Raw genomic sequence first — 16,480 nt, 5'->3', positions numbered from 1 at the left:
CCTCTACCCGCCGGGCTAGGTAAGCTCCCTGGGCCTAGGGCCCTCATAGACCAGGGGGTGTAGCAGACCCCCCGGAGGGCCGGGGCTGCCCCACGGGCCTCGGCACCCCGGCGAGGCCGTTACCAAACCCCCCTGCTATCTCAGGGTTTGCCCGCTCCGTCACGGGAGGGCAGTGGGACATGGCGGTCTGCAGGCCCCGCCCGGGCAAGGCTGGTCCTCCGGCAAAGCTCAGGGTGCTGAGGAAAGCGGGGGTCCAGGTGGGGCATGGCCGCAGGTCCCCGAGGGAATCAAGAAACAGCCCTGCCCTTACAGAGAGGTCCACCTGTTTCATACCTGGTACTTCAGGAAGCTGTAGTAGGATGAATAAAGGGACTTTATGTTCCTGGTTGCAGTATTTGGGGGGAGGACTGAAGAGGGGCTGTTGTGTCCTGCCCCATTATGGCCATCTGAGCTGTCACTTCTCCTCAGCACCACCTCTTAGCTGAGCCCAGCCTTAGGGCAGCTTTGGTCAGCAAGGTGTTTTGAAATACAATCTTCCTCTTGGGTCAGCAGCATTGTTGCTCACCTGCTGACGTGCAGGAGACATGGGGGCGATACTGCTGTAGCTCCAGCCTCAGCCAGGTGGCTGGAAATCCAAAATTGTGTTGGGATATGTTATGTCATACAGCCAGCGCCTGAATCCTCTGTCACTTCATCTTGTTCCCCAGCCACTCTAAAGAACAACCAAATTACATCATATCCAAGAGGTATCAGAAACCATTTTAATGGATTTTAATGGGCTGTAGTTTAACTAAAGTTTGTATCAGAGGAGCATCCAGCCTCAAATGGAGATTCCTCTGGTCTATCTGTTCTGATACCCATGATGGAGGTAAACCAGGCCCATCCCCAGCTGCCTAAGGGTCCTGCTGTTCTTCTGGTTAGAAAGTAAATGGCTAACACATAGAACTAGAGGCAGCAGTGTCTTGTTGGCTTTTTGAACTCCCAGTTTTCTCAAAGGATTTTCATTTCTGCTTGTTTTTGTAAAATTTGATAAAACTGTGGTGTGGGATTTGCAGAGATTATTTACTTCAAGAGTTATTTGAGGACCATGGGTGGTTGTTTGGGTTTCAGAATAAAAGGACAATACCACTCTGTAGCAACTAACAGCAGTTGCATATGAGATGCAGGGCAGATCCATGAATGTGTTGTTTTCTGGAGTGGTCTTTGCTGGTCTACAGCCCCATTACATAAAACTGAAATGGCTGTCTACCCAGAGTCATAGGAGTAATATAAAAATAAATAATAGGTACCTAAGCTTCTGGTTTTATTGTGGCAAAATATTAAGAATAAATACTTAATGTCTACTGATCCTATTCAACACTAAAAATTTTTATACTTTCAAAATCTGTAACAGAACAGTAAAACATGTTTTGCAGTATCCATACTGTGCCCTGCCTTTATTTTAACAGAAAACGGAGAAAGTAATTCTCTGTGAAATATAAAGTGCTACCTTAGAGCAGTGAGTTTACAAAACATTTCTAGAACATAACACTTTTGTTACTATCCTTATTTAGTTTTTTATCATGGTAATATTTTCTATTAATGACTGTCAAAAGAAAAATATATATATGAGTACCTGATCAGAATATCAGTTCTTCGGTGATTTCAGCTGCTCTTCAGGTAAGCATGAGCCAAACATTAAACTCTGAAGTCATATAAATAAATAGTCGGATATTTCCTGAGTACTAAGTGCCTGACAACCTCCATCTATTTCACTGAGAATTTATTTTTTTTTAATCTGCTCACATATACCTACAAATGGAGAATAGTTGTAGATACCTATGAAAAAGTAGGTCAAAGATTACAAGATGGGAATGATACAAAAGAACGTGAGACCTGAAAAATATGAGAAAAAGGCCATTTATTGCAGTTAAGCATGCTGTGATGTTTGGGCTAAAATTGGCTGCTTGTCAGGGCCTGAAAGGACAGCAGAGCCTGTCTCAGCCTGACAGAGTCCAAATGAAAATGTCTCAGCTTTGTAGCGATTGAGCCACAAGCAGTGCCAAGATCAGTTAATTTTGTCTGTCAGTGACAACCAGCTGATGCTGGGTTTAGAAAACCACATGGCGGAAACACTAAAAACCTTGTGTTGCCTGGTAAATTCTTTAAAAATTAAATTGTAAAACAAATACTGCCTGCGATCTGGTTCTACAGCCTTTCTCTGAGCTGTTGATGTTACTTTGTGTGGTTTCTTATATCCCTTTTGTTACCATGTGATGAGGTTTATGGCATTACCGTGGGACCCTGGAGATTCCCTTCACCTACCTGTCAGAAGCATACACAAGGAGAAAGAAAGTGTGGTGCTTGAGGCAGAAGGGTGATCAAGTTGCACAGAGAAGCTGGAATGTGCAGTATTTCTGTGTTTGTCCTTTTTTCTTTTGTTTGGGTGGTTTCAGGTTTTGTTTTTTTTTTTCTTAGAGCAGTTGTAAGAAATACTGTTCTAATGTCAGGTAGAAGAAAATACTTTTTAGTGAGGGAAGATGAAGAAGGGTGAAAAAGAGCATGGGAATTGCAGAGAAAAGCGGAATAGGAAGAGAACAGTAGAGAAAGTTGCAAGAAGAGAAGTTTGGTGAGAGGAGTGAAGCAGGTAGGTAAATAGAACAAGAGGAATGACAGAACTGTAGAGTGTTTTCAAGTTAAACATATGGTAGAATAAGTGTAGAAGAAATGGACAACATTTTTGTTCTTTGTTTGCATTAAAAAAGTGAAAACCCTTTTTAATGTCATTGAGAAAGCACATTTTTATGCCAAAAAATTGAGGTTTTTTTTTTTTTTTTCCTCAAGATGTGGCCAGATGTTCTTAACCACATAGACAGAATACACTCTGTGACATTGGAGCAACACCCACCATACTGTCTCATGGTAACTTAGTTTTATTTGTTCCTATTTGTTCCCTTAGTATAAAACAAATTCATTATGACTGAAAAGTACTGATGCTAAGTCTGATTTTGAAGTCAAAAAAGATGTTTCCATTGTCTTCAATGAGCTTTATGCGGGCCTTTGGTATATAACCATGAGACTGCATGTTGAAAATGCCCTGGGGTCTGATTTCTTCAAAGTTTCATTGAATCCTACATAGATTTTTTTTTTTTAAATAATTGTGAAAAAAACCTCAAACAAAATAACCAACATTGCTTTTCTATAGCAAATGGAATTGTTAAAATATAACAGATTAACTTCTGTCTTGCGGAATTAAGAAACCAAAGCAACCCTGAGATTTGTAATCTCTCCATCAAAGATTGCACCTTGCTCTCAGGAAAAAAGACTGTGGGTTGTTTTCAAGGGAAAAACAGCGAATACAGGATATTTTCCTAGGCCTTGTAAAAATGAACTATGTGTAAAACTCCTTAAGGCCTTTTATTAGCTAAAATAAAGTACGACAATCTGAAAGGATGATTTTCAGAGAAACATTTTAAGTGATTGGACTATGCTGCTCAGTGGGGGATGGAGATGATGTTGTTCTGATGTGCTGTCACATAGTAAGTGATTGAGGTATGGAGGTAATAAACACTGGGCTTAAAAGTTTATATTGGAAGGAAGAAGTGAGACGAAGCAAAGCAAAATCTGATATGCAAAGGGAAAGTCTGGCTTAACTCTTCTGGATGAAATTAATCTTGGGATACAGATCAAGGTGATTCTTGAATGCCTTTTTGATCAGCAGTGACAGGGACATCTGTGTGAGAGAGGGGCGTTTTCATTATGACACATGATCGTGCTGGTAAATACTGGGTGCTCTTGTTATCCTTGAACACAGACTTCACAAAAATGCAAACAGGAGTCTCTATGGAGAGCTTAATTTGTATAATATATCTAATATTTGTATAATACATCTAATTCAACACTGACCTAAGTAAATGCATCAATTTGCAGCTCATTTAAACCAGGGAAGAAAATCAGCTGTACGTTTTCATTGTTTCAGATGTTGAAAGAAAAATTTAAAGATGTGAAAAGAAGCAGACCTCTTCATAGAGAAGCAGAGTTTTCTTTTAACTAGACATTATAGAGCAAAGGGTATGGTGTGTTCTTCCTTGGCTTATTCAAATCAGAATTGCTCACTTCCATGAAAGTGATCTTGTTTGATGGCTTTGCGCTCATGCACTTGGCTGAATGAGTATATCCAGCTGGTGGTAAACTGACCTCTGCCATCTTGTGCCTCCCTGCTCCTCAGCAGCTGGAGTGTTATAAACTCTGCGTGTGCAGACGTGCACAAGCCTGCAAGGCAGGAGTACAGTACCCAAGCTCAGTTGCAGCTGGTGAGGCAGCAAAGCAACCATCTACATAGATTTTCAGTGCCTGACTTGAAACTTGAGGGTTGCTGCTTATGGAAAAAATCCCAGTTTACTCATGTCCTAAGCAAGGCTGATCTAAGAAGTGTTGGATGATATAAAATGTACCTTAATGGTGCTACTTTACCTTTTTTTTTCCCTTAAGGGGTCAATCCTTTAAGAGGGAATTTTGCTGTGAGGAACACAACAGCATCTTCTGTATTTTCATGGAATGATAGAATCATTTAAGTTGGAAAAGACCTTTAAGATCATTGAGTCCAACCCTAAACCTAACACTGCCAAGTCCACCACTAAACCATGTCCCTAAGCGCCACATCTACTCGTCAGTATGTTCTGTATGTGTATGTTCAGTGTGTATGGTGCACTAAAATGTGTGTATTTCATTTCTGCTTATTTTCTGACAAACAACCTGAAATGCAGGATCCCTATCCAAAGAACCAATGATGTGCTTTCAGTTTGAGTTAATTTTAATTGGACTAAGGAAAACATAGAAAGATTAAATATAAAAGTGACCATACAAGAGTGAGCAGATGGCCTCTCTCTGCTAATATCATCTTGTGGGCCCCCGTGACAATGATGGAGATTTCTGGTGCAAAATCCTGGTTCTGCTGAAGTCAATGGGAGTTTTACCATTGACCCCGATGGGGACAGAATTTCACCTCTTAATGTTTATTAGATGCAGCAGGCAGAAAGCAGACTCATAGCTATAAAGGCTATGACATTTTATGGTTCTGACTCTGCAACCACTCAAGCACATGCTTAATTTTGCCACAGTAATAAAGTTAAGTGCCAGCTTAAGTGTTTTCAAGAAGGGGTCTCCTTTACACTTGAACAAGTCTATATTTGATCATAAATCAGGAATTCCCCCTCTTCCTCATCCCTCCCCTCGAAAAGAAAAGTATTCTGCATGTGATCATCAAATTCTTTCTACTTTGCTCAAAAATAATTGCCATATTTTTCAGTTTTGTCAAAAAAAAAAGCAAAGGGAGAGTAAGGAATGACTACCTCAGCTGAAGTGGTGTTGCTCAGGTGACATTTGACTAAAAGCAAATTACTCATTTCAAACAGATTCAAAAGGGAAATTTCTGTTTCCATCAATTTATTATAAATATCTCAGGCAATGGCTGTTTCCTTAGAAAAAGTAAAGATACTACACACCACTTTACAGCCAAAATCTTTTTCATTAAGTTTTTGAACTATCCTGGACAACACTAGCTTTGTTCTTCATATCAGGGCAAATCCTGCTCCTTTTGCAGGTAGCAGCATTTGTGTATTTGTTTCCACTTAATTTTAACCAAAGCACATGAGAAGCGTAGCAGAGTGGAAGCACAAGGAGAGGCATTTAAGCTGGACAAATTCAGACCTGAAATCAAGCATAAAATTTTAGTGGTATAGCACTTAACGAGTGGAATAACTTACCTTCGGATTTATGACTGGATGTTTCCTCATTATTACCAGTCTTTATGTGAGGAGTAGATGCTTTTGTGGAAGAAACGCTCTGGCTTAAACAGACTTACAGGTTCATAGCAAATTATGCTGAAGCAATCTCTTTCAGTCTATCTCCCTGCCCCAAGTCAAATAATTCGTACCCATATTATTCCTGTCACTAATATAATCTTCAGTGATATGCGTTATACTCTTCCTGTGGAATCTGTTCCAGGACTGAATTGCTGTTATTGCAAGAAAACCATTCCTTTTTTGTATCAAAGCTACTCAGTCAGCCCATGTTTTTCTTGAAGAGCCATGCCCAAACCTGGGTACAGTACTTCAGCTGAAGTCTTTCCAGTGGTGAACAGGTAAGAAGGATGACTTCATATTGTTTACGGGGATGAAGTAATCCTTCTGCTTGGTAGTGATAAGGCTGGTTGTGACGCAGGGATCAATGGATGGAGATCATTCTAGTGTGTTACACTGAAGGGCCAACTAGATAGTTAGATAGTCATAGAAGTCTCTCCTCGTTTTAAATCTAAGAAAGAGAATATGGATGGTGAGTGTACAGTAAATTCATTCATGGATTCTGTTCTTATGCTAATTTGTTTAATTTATGTTGTGGTTGATAATAATAGAGGAAGTAGTCCACTGTGTACGGGGGATGATGCGTCAGTTTTAGACTCATCAGGAACCCAAGCAGATGCTGTGCTTCTGCTTGATTTAGTGGACTTGCCCCTTCACTCTACTTGTTCTTCCCAAAACTATCTGTGGCAACATGGCTGGGGTGGAAACTGGAAGAACGTATACAACAGAGACAATTGTAAGAAAAAATGTAACTTATGCGATAGTCAGCTGGGAGCTGATGACAAGCAGGATGCAGAGAGTGAAGGCTCATCATAGGGGCTGTGGCTGCGTTTCCCTCACAGTTAGGAAAGCCTTAAGGCTGCACTTGCTTGCTGCCTAGACCCCTCCTCATACTCCACCTCGGCCATCAGTTCTGGATGGAATGATAACAAGCAAGATATCTTTTCCTGAGGAGCTTTCCGAACTGCCTCTGACAGGAGTAGATGTGACTTGCAGGCAGCCTGAGCCCTGGAGCAGTGTGCGATCCAGGTGCTGTCCTAGCTGGCTCAGCACAGAAACAGCCAGAGGGATTGCTGGCTGTGACACACAGCGAAGGAATGGCAGGAGAGCGTATGGGGCGCTTAGAAAAGACTATGTCAGAAGAGGGAGGTGATGATGTTCCAAACAAGGTGTATGGGGGCAACAGGAGACCTGAGAGGTGGAAGGGAACACAGGGTGAAGAGTGTTTCTTCAGCCTCCCAGCTGTACTTTCCAGGAGTCTGGAAAGCACTGGGGGAAGGAAGGATCGGGGGCTGGTCTGACTGGCCCGTGGGTAAGAAAATACGAGAGCCCAGGAGTTCAGCTCTGGTAATTACTATTTCTCATGAGCTTCTGGGTTACAATAATGGAAGTTTTACAATGCTGTTGAGCTGTGTGTTGAAAAAACAATCCTTCAGCTTTCAACTAATTTAGTTCCCATCTGTAAGCTGTTTAAGTAATTCCCCTCATTTCACTTTCCGCATTTAATTTTGCTATGTATGCCTTTTCTTCATTACACCTCCTACATATGCGTCTGTACGGGCACAGAGTAGCACATAGGTGTGTAACTCAGGATTTTCCATAGAACTGGAAAACACAGTTGTCACTGATGTACTTTGTGGGCAGAACGGGATAAAGCTAGATAACTGTAGCCCATCCACAGAGGCCACTGTAGGCATTTTGCTGTGGGGACCTGTGGTCTGTTCCTCACACCACTGTATTTCAGACACAGAAAGTGTGAAATACATAAATAAAAAGTGCTTTATCACGAAACTCCAACATCAGTGTTTGTGTAGACGTCCGAGTTTTATTTTGTGCCTTCTCTACAAAACTCCATTCGCTATTGGATTTCAGATTTCAAAGTTAACATGTTAAAGTTGTCCTTAGTTCACCCAGCTCTGGCTAAGTATTGCTTCTCATATGATTCATAAGATTTCCCTGGAACCCAGGGACGTATCAGTTGTCGTGGCAAGGCACAGTGAGGTGAGTTAATTAATAGCATTCCAACATGTCCTGGGCTTTATTGGCTAGTAGTGAAGAATCCCAGAAGAAGGAAAGCACTGTAATTGTGCCAGATCCATCCTCTGTTTCCTATAGTTTCGTTCTTGAATTCTTTTCATATATATTATATTGTCTTGATGCCAGTGCTCATGGTCTCTGAAATTAAAAGCATTCCTCATAAAGGGGATTATGAGATTAAAAATACTGCTCATAAAGAACACTTTGATCCTCACTGGGAGGATGCTAGACGTAAAAACATCAAATTACTGATGTCACCAAATAAAACTAATTTAAGAGATAACAGTGCATTTTTAAAGAAATTGTGGCGATGTGTTAGATTTACAAACTGCAATAACTTTCCTTCCCAGTATGCTCATTCTTCATTTATCATTTTATAATAAGAAAACCCCTTAAAGTTAGTCTCATACAAATGTCACTTGCTAGCTTTCTTGCTAATCCAGAGGAAATATTATCCTAGTGGTCCCTGAGGTCCAATGTCTAGGTGTTGGATACATGATAAACTTACTTGAAGCTTTCTTAGTGAGATATAGTCCTCTGGAGACAGCTGTGGATTTAATTTTTCAAGCTTTAGTACAACTTAACCCCTTAAAAATAAGATTTAAGTTTCCCTTGTCAGGTCACTTAAGAGTTTCTTCTTTTATTTTACTTTTTTTTCCCCCTCCTCTGCTACTTGCCCAGACTTCTAATCCCCAGCCTCTGGAGGAGACGTTTAACCATCTCAAACTTTTCATGTCTTGATTATTTTTTGGTTCTAAAGGACAACATGCATGCATTTGGCTTTTGAATGGTTCTAGTGTGAGAGTTCAGATAGAAAGCGTTCATGCAAAGCAAATAGTTTCCAGTCTTGATCATTTAGATTTCTACTTACAGTTCTGAATGACGGTGGTTTTTGCAGATTTTGAGCCACTCCTCTGTGTAAGAGCAGTATTTCATGTGAAGAGGTGTGTTTATTGTCTCTGCAATCCATGTTCCTGTGTGTTTATGCTGTCCAGGAGTTGGGCTTAATCTAGTTTTCTTGTCCCTTGATACTTATCATTTAGTTTTCCAGAAACTGAGTCTAATGTTCCAAGGCATGCACAGGATTTAACTGCATAGTTCCTGGTATTGTGAAACTCCACACAACTCTGAGACAAGTTAAGGATGAAGGATCTTCAAGCCAGCAATGTGACAGATACACTGCATGTGAAGCACAGGGGAAGTGTACATGTGATACTTTTACTGATCCACTAAAAACGCTGCTTACATCTCCTGAACCCCTCTAATTTCCCTGGTACACACACACACACGGAGCCCCGGCTTCTGCCAGACTCTTCCTTCTAAGGAGCTAAAGGTGGAAGAGGCCTTTCAAGGTCACTTGTCAGATTTGTTCTCTACAGTCAACTTTTCTTTTTTCCTTTCAGCTGATTTTCAGTTGGCTTCCTCAGAAAATTAGTTTTATCTTGCCTTACCTATCCATGCATTCATCAGGTCTCTTCTTCCTCCCCCTAGTGACTTCATGACAAGTTGGCCAAGTGCAATCACCATTGAAAGATGTGCACAGAGTTTGAAAGTTGATTAGGTTTCTAGAGGTTTGTGTGCTTTGGCTGACAGGTAGATGAGAGAGACCCATGATGGGGACTGCACTGAGGGAGAGTTAAGCAGAGTTCAGCTCTTTGGCAGCGGCGAAGGGTCAGTCACTCTGTGCGCGCTAGCCAGACAGACAGACAGCACAGATGAACGGGCTGGCCAAGCTGTCCCGGAGCGGCTCCAGACTGGCTGCAGCACAGGCATTTTCTTGTTCAGAGTGGATCTTTCACGATAGATGGCAAGTGAGAGGAGGTATGGGGCTTATTTCAGGTAGAAGCAGTAAGACACAAATCTAAAAGAAACTAAGTGTCATGTCGCTCTGCAGGTCAAGGAACAACACATTTTCCAGTCTAGTGTTAACTGCCCCAACAAAAAGGATGTTCTCCACCACTGCTGTGAAATGTGATGCTGTACTGGATCAGGGACATGCCAATCTGATGTTTGCCATCCTAGCCAACAGCAGGGAGGGGTCCACAGAACTCCAGATCTGAAAGCCTGGATCTTTACCTCTCAGGCTCTCTAATAAAAGAGGTATATTGCAGAAGGTTAAATGATCCCTCTAACCCATGGTCTGCCCACATCACTTCTTTCTGCAGATCTATTATCATCTATTCCGCTCTCTACTTCCTCAGGGCAGAGTTTCCATTTTGTCATGATGTTCACACTCCAGAGAAAGGCTGTCCCCTCTTGGCATCACCACTCTCGTGTCACATCACGAGCGTGTGCCCTGATATGCTCAGGATGGGGGCCTTCATGCCTGGGCCTTCTAAGAGTTCAGGAAAATACCTGGTCTGGCTCTGTGCAGGAACAGCACGTAAGTGCTAAGAACCAGCCAAAGCACATTTCCCAGCTAATGGTTTAGATTGTTTCCCTAGGCATTGCTGCCGTTTGCTGTCAGAGGCAAGGTCACTGGGCAGGATGCTTTTTGGTCTGAGCAGATGGGTGAGTCATATGCCTTAGGTAAGAAGGATCCAGCTGAGAGGAAGTGGAAAGGCATGTTTTTCTGGCACTGTTATGTGCAGAAGGAGCTTTGATGGTGTGGGTTGCCATCTTTCTTTTGCTTTGGAATTAAAAATTAAGCCTCAGGAGACTTTTTACCAAAGCATTTCTGGCAGTTGCATGCCAGAGCTGAAAGACATTAAGATTAACTTATCTCCCACTTGCCCAGTCTCCCACAGGCTTTTCTGTATTGCTTTTTGTGCTGTTTCCTGAGTGTGCAACATCCCCTTTTGCCTGGCTCACCGAACCACTATCCCCTGCGGTCACTCCTTAAAACTTTCTTCTTATGTGCAGTCCATGATGGCTGAGACAGCGAGACTCCAGACCCTCTTCCTCCTTGGTTAAAGAGCTGTGCCTGCATTCTTAAACACGGAGCTATGGGGGTATATGAACTATGCACACACGCACACACAAGGCTACAGCTAACTTGATCCTGCATTTTCCAAAACCCACAAATCCTGCCACTCAGCCAGGAGATTTTTTGTTAGCTTGCACCTAGAAAATGAGCTTTGTCATGCGCTTGAGCCAACAGAGGGCAATATACACAAAATTCAATATTGAGAAGAAACACTTTTAAAAGACGACTCTAAGCAGCCCAGCCCTTACTGTATCTGGAGTCACATATCACAGTGAAAGGCGGCATTCCACGCTGGACCTAAAACCTTCTCAGGCTCCATCAATTAAACCACCACATATGGGGTGGAAGAGACTCAGCAAGGAACTCTCACTAGGGTTCAATGAAAACCAGATGTTGTGGGCACAGCTGTCATGCTTCTTATCAGGAACAACAGAGCAGCCCCTGCTGCAGTTTCATCAGGAACCCTGCCCTTCCTTCCCTTCAGCCCAGCACTACTGGGAGTCCCTAACCAGAACCAAATAAAATCCTCACGGCCAAAGCATGCAGGAGTCCTCCCCAAATATCGCTATTTACGTTAGCATACTGTTTATGGATCTCCACATCGGGGTCCCACTGTGACTGTCGCCGTGCTTCAGACATGATGAGACAGGCTCCCACTCCTACCTAAGGGTGGCTTCACTCACTCCCTTAAAAATACAATTTTGTGTTGGCTCCAGAGCTAGAAGGATTAGAGGGAATGAACTGTGTATTCCCTCCATAGGGATAAAACTCTGGCCAGTTTCGTTTACATGAATTATAATGTATTTACCCATAGGGCTCACATGCTGTATTTTGTTGCTTTAGATGGAATTTCAGATTGTTAAATTCCAATTGTATAAATGATAACAGATTGCTGCTGTGACTGCACCCGTGAAAACACACGGGAATTGTGCAGGATATGCCCTGAACGGTGTGAGTCATCCTGACCTGCAGGCAGTGAACTCTGCTTTGGAAATGTGGTTCAGAGCAAGGGTTTCTCATGAGAGATCAGAAGTTCTATCCCAAGGCTGGGTCTTTGCCCAAGGACCTGTTTTGCTCTGCAGTTCCTTGGGTCCTTTTGCCACAAAGTGATTTTGCAAGAGTGGCTAGTCTCCTGGTGACAACAACATTACTATTGTTTGCACTTGTAAATGATATGCTGAAACCAAATTTACCTAAATTTAATTACAAATAATAAGTGGAAGAAGGGAAACAGCCCTGCAAACAAAACAAAACATTTTGTTTGGCCTGACACAGAATTTTTTTTTCGGGTGAAAAAAGAGAAATATTTCAGTTTCTCGTCAACCCAAAACACTGTTTTTTCTTAATTCCACACTCAACTCAAACCCAAATTATTTTCACAGTAATACTTCTGAGGACTGCTGAGTCTAATTGGACCCATGAGCAGAGTTTAGGTGGGTGAGGATTGTGACTAAGAGTTCTGGACTTCAACAAGTCAGACAATTAGTGCATCCATTGTCATATTACTGTTTCCCAGCTTGACACCCAGACACTGGCATACACTGTTGCTCTGAATAAGCCACCAAAGCTGCAGTCAGAGCAATCCGGGCAGTTGCTTTTCTGGCTGCAGCGAAGTCAATTGTAAAGGTTACTGCCTGCCATCCAACCTGCAGCTGTTCTTCACTGCCCTCGTAACTGCACGTGTGTTCTCTGCCTGTGCCTCTTCTCTCAACATGATTCTGGGGTTTTCAGGAACTTTTAAAAACTTGTTGTCAAAGATAAAACAAAAATTACTTGCTTTAACCACATCTATTCCTGACAGCATATGCCAAGTGTGAGTGTGAGGGAGAAGAATTAGTATAGAAGCCTTTTTAAGATAAAGAGAGATCTTAACAGCAATCCTGATGACTTGTCCGTGTGGAAATTAAATTGCATACCAGGGGTGTTGTAAGCAGAACACAGTAATTTAAAGGCAAAATTGACCCTTTGTGACCTGCATGATATGTGGAGCTAGTGCACATGCTTTTCTTTTTCTCTTCTGTGCAGCTGATGTGTTTCAGAAGTAGCATGTACAGCTCAGATCTGCAGAGACAAGTAGTTACCTATTAATATAAAAGTAAGTCCAGCTTCTCTTTAAATACCCTTATGCTCCAACAAACAGATCTGCCTTGGATCTTGCAGTAACTCATCATAAGCCATCTGATACCTTATTTTAAATCTGGTACCCTCAGGCAGAGATCAGCCGCAGGTGTTTTAACAAGAAGCTGCTCTAGCTGATCTTTCATTTTAATCTGTGATAAACCTGATGTCCTAGAACTGCCTGATCTCATGAGGAGGAAGAAGACAACACATTGAGGAACTATTTGTTTACCCACATAGATACAAACACATTCTTATTTTAGACCAGAGGCTGTTCAAGGCAATGTCTGTCATGCATTACGGCTATGTCTACTGTTAGTGTAGGGCTTCAGTTTATCCAGAAGTCCAGATTCTGCACTGTCCCCACTACCAACAAAAAAGCTGGCTAGCTGGCTTCAACTTCAGAAAGAGTCAAATAGCCATTTGGGTAAGGAAACTAAAGTTGGGAAGTGGGTTTACTTACATTTCAGCAGTGATCCTACAAGTAGTATGGGTGCCATTGTGCCCATACTCAAGCCTCACACTGCTTGTTAATGGACATGTGGGTATATAATAGTGCTTGAATTGTTTGCAGCTTCTGGGTAGACAGATACTATTCCTGTTCAGAAGATGGGATTAGGAGACAGTGTGAAGCAGTTGTGAGTTGTTCTTAGCAGAAGACATTAAGATGCTGCTGTCGACAAATAGGCAGAGAATATAGGATCCACTTTTTGAAAAAAACTGCTATTTCTGTGGCCTTTCTTGGGCACTTCTGGGCACAAACCTTTGACAGCAGTAGGAAGTGCTTTGAAAGTGTTTTAAAAGGCTTGATGCTGTTGTGATTCACCTACTTAGCTGTGCTAGTATCTGAGGACTGAGTGTGTGTTCACAGTAACTCTTAGATTATAGAGCTGTTTGGAACAGGGACAGTCTTGATCACATGCAAATAGAATAAATGGAGTTCGTGTTTATGCTGCCTTTTGTAGATCTTAGCTCTTTTTGTGTGGGGTGGGACTACTGTGAGTCAAACCCACCACTAATTTACCAAAAAGAGTTATAACCAACATTCAGCCTGAAAAACTAATCCTGTGAGCTGTTGTTTCCGACACAGTTTTGTTGGATGATTGAGAATGGTACCTTGGAAAGAGGTGCAGATGTACCTGTGCCTGTCCCTCCTTACAGGTTTTATGGTGTCTCACAAGAGCAAAACTCACTTTCCTGAGTGACACCAGGATGAGACCTGTCTCTTTACCCCATCTACTGTTTTGATGCAAGCTTTGAAGTGGTTCTGGGATTTGTTTGAGATAGAGATAGATTTAAATGTTGTTTGGTGATGGGGTAATAAAAGTTGAGACATACACAACATGATTTCACATAGCTTTTTTCCTAAGGAAAGCGGGCTAGGAGTATGTTATGAGAAGATCACTAGCAGGGTATTAAAATGATAGGGAGTGACTCTGAAATATGCTCTGTTTCCCATGCGTATGTATTCAGTGACGTAATTGGCCAGATTCTTGGAGGTTGTAAATCGAGAGAGCTTCACTGGAGTCATAGTCGCTGGGGCACTTCCTAGGCTCTGGGGAACCCAAATGTGCTGCTCCAAATGGAGAGTTAAGCCCCACTTGTGTACAGAAGGCCGGAGAAACAGTGCCCTTTTCTGCCTTTGCACTTCACATCCTCGTAGCAAATGTAAAAGCCCAGGCCTCTGTGGACCTCATGAGTATCATCAAAGCTATGGGGAGCCCTTAGGCTGCCGTCCCAGCACCCTCCACAGTGCTGTCCCAGCGTTTTGACTTCACTAGGACACATCAGGGCTTTAGTTTCACGCTTGGAGTCACTGTTATCTCTAAGCAGAGGGGTCAGTTTGCTACACAATAGGCATTGCCAAAACTACAGCCATGACAAATGTGAAACGCGGTGTCAAATGCGGAACAGGTGGGCTGTGAGTTCCTACGAGTGTCTTTTGTGGGTGACAAAGTAAGCTTGTGCAACATCTTGCCAAAGCATTAACATGCGGTCTTGATGCATCCATTCCTGGCACACTAACTGGCAAGTGGCTGAAAATAGATAAGCAAAGAGAAAGGGCTAGATTTGTGAGAAAACCAAGACATACACCAGGATTGTGTCTAGGTGCAGATATTTCAAAATTAGTTGGAGAGAGCCTGGTGTTTCTTTGATAGATACATAACCAGGAAGAAATTTGACACTGAGTTATTTCAAGGGATGGCTGAAATTTCTGAGGCTGTGTGAAGAACGTCGCCCTCTGTTCAAGGAAGGGCTCAGACTTTGGTGCGATGGCACTAGAGCTGATCTAACCACTGCCATGATCTCACTCTCCCCACCTCATCCTCAGCTGCACATTTCTGCATCCCTTCACGCACTTCTCTGACAGTCCTAAGCTCTGCACTGAGCTGGTTCACAGTGCTGACCACACAGAAAAAGCCAACTGATGTAGCAAGCTGAAATGGCTTAGCAGAGACCCCAACAACGGGAACGTGTGAGCAGGGAGGGGTGGGAGAATAGAAACATATCTTCCAGTACTTAGATTACCTTTGACTGTCATGGAACTCCCTCCAGCACACCTTTCTGACAGGACACAGCGAGGAGGTCCGCATTATTGGTAGGGCTCCTGTTTATTGTGGCTGTAGGGCTGCCTCCTCCACACTGCTATCCCAGGTGGCTGTTCCAGCCCCCATATTGTAGCACATGACAAATTCCCTTGTCTCAACTGTGAGCTGGATTGGGGAACTGATCCCACTTGAAAGAAAAATAAGTATATTTTTCTGAATAAGATTTATTCACCGATCTGCTCACCAACACGTTTGCGCAGTCGTGTAGACTGGAACATCTTGGAGAGCAGCATGCCAATGCAGTTAGGTGAGAATGAGTAGTACAGGATCATAGTTGGGGAAACAAGAAAGATGATAATACCCAGGGATGGTTTTGCCCCTAAATACTTTCCATAAGTACTATCAAAGCAGAGATACAAAGATTGCTCCAAGGAAGCAAGTCATGTTGGAAAATATACTTTAATTAATGCATTGCTAAATATGGCTTAGCATCATCTGTAGCTGCATTACTAGCGATTTTCCTTGGTGGAGGCTAAGTCTTCTGTTCTGCTCTCAGAAGCTTAAGCAGATGTTTGTCAGGAGTTGCAGTACTGCTCAGGACATACGGCAGCTCTTTTGTATTGAAAATATCCAACTTTCTGATTGTGTATTGCTACGTTATAGTGTGCTTACACTGCAGACAGCTGGAATATGCAGCTTGAAAAGGGGAAACCCTCACGGACACAATGTGTGAAGGTCAGTGCAGTCAATACAAAGCCCCCATCCCCTTGCCGGGTACCTTTGCAACTCAGGAGGCTTGAAGCTGTACCACACCGAGTGCCTGAACTACCAAGGGGCAAACAAGGTTTTGAAGCAGTACCTGTCTGTCCTTGTCCCTTGAGGGCCTGATCCTCCTCTGGGATGGGACATACTTATGATATATAGCCCCCTTCAGCAGCTTAGTATTCTCTGTATTCTCCCTCTGAGAAGCACTTCATCTTCTCACCCTACTCACCCTCTTCTAGAATTTT

Source organism: Cariama cristata, unplaced genomic scaffold (assembly GCF_000690535.1).
Source record: "Cariama cristata isolate BGI_N322 unplaced genomic scaffold, ASM69053v1 scaffold556, whole genome shotgun sequence".
In the NCBI taxonomy this organism is placed as follows: Eukaryota; Metazoa; Chordata; class Aves; order Cariamiformes; family Cariamidae; genus Cariama; species Cariama cristata.
This window is presented reverse-complemented; position numbering follows the sequence as displayed.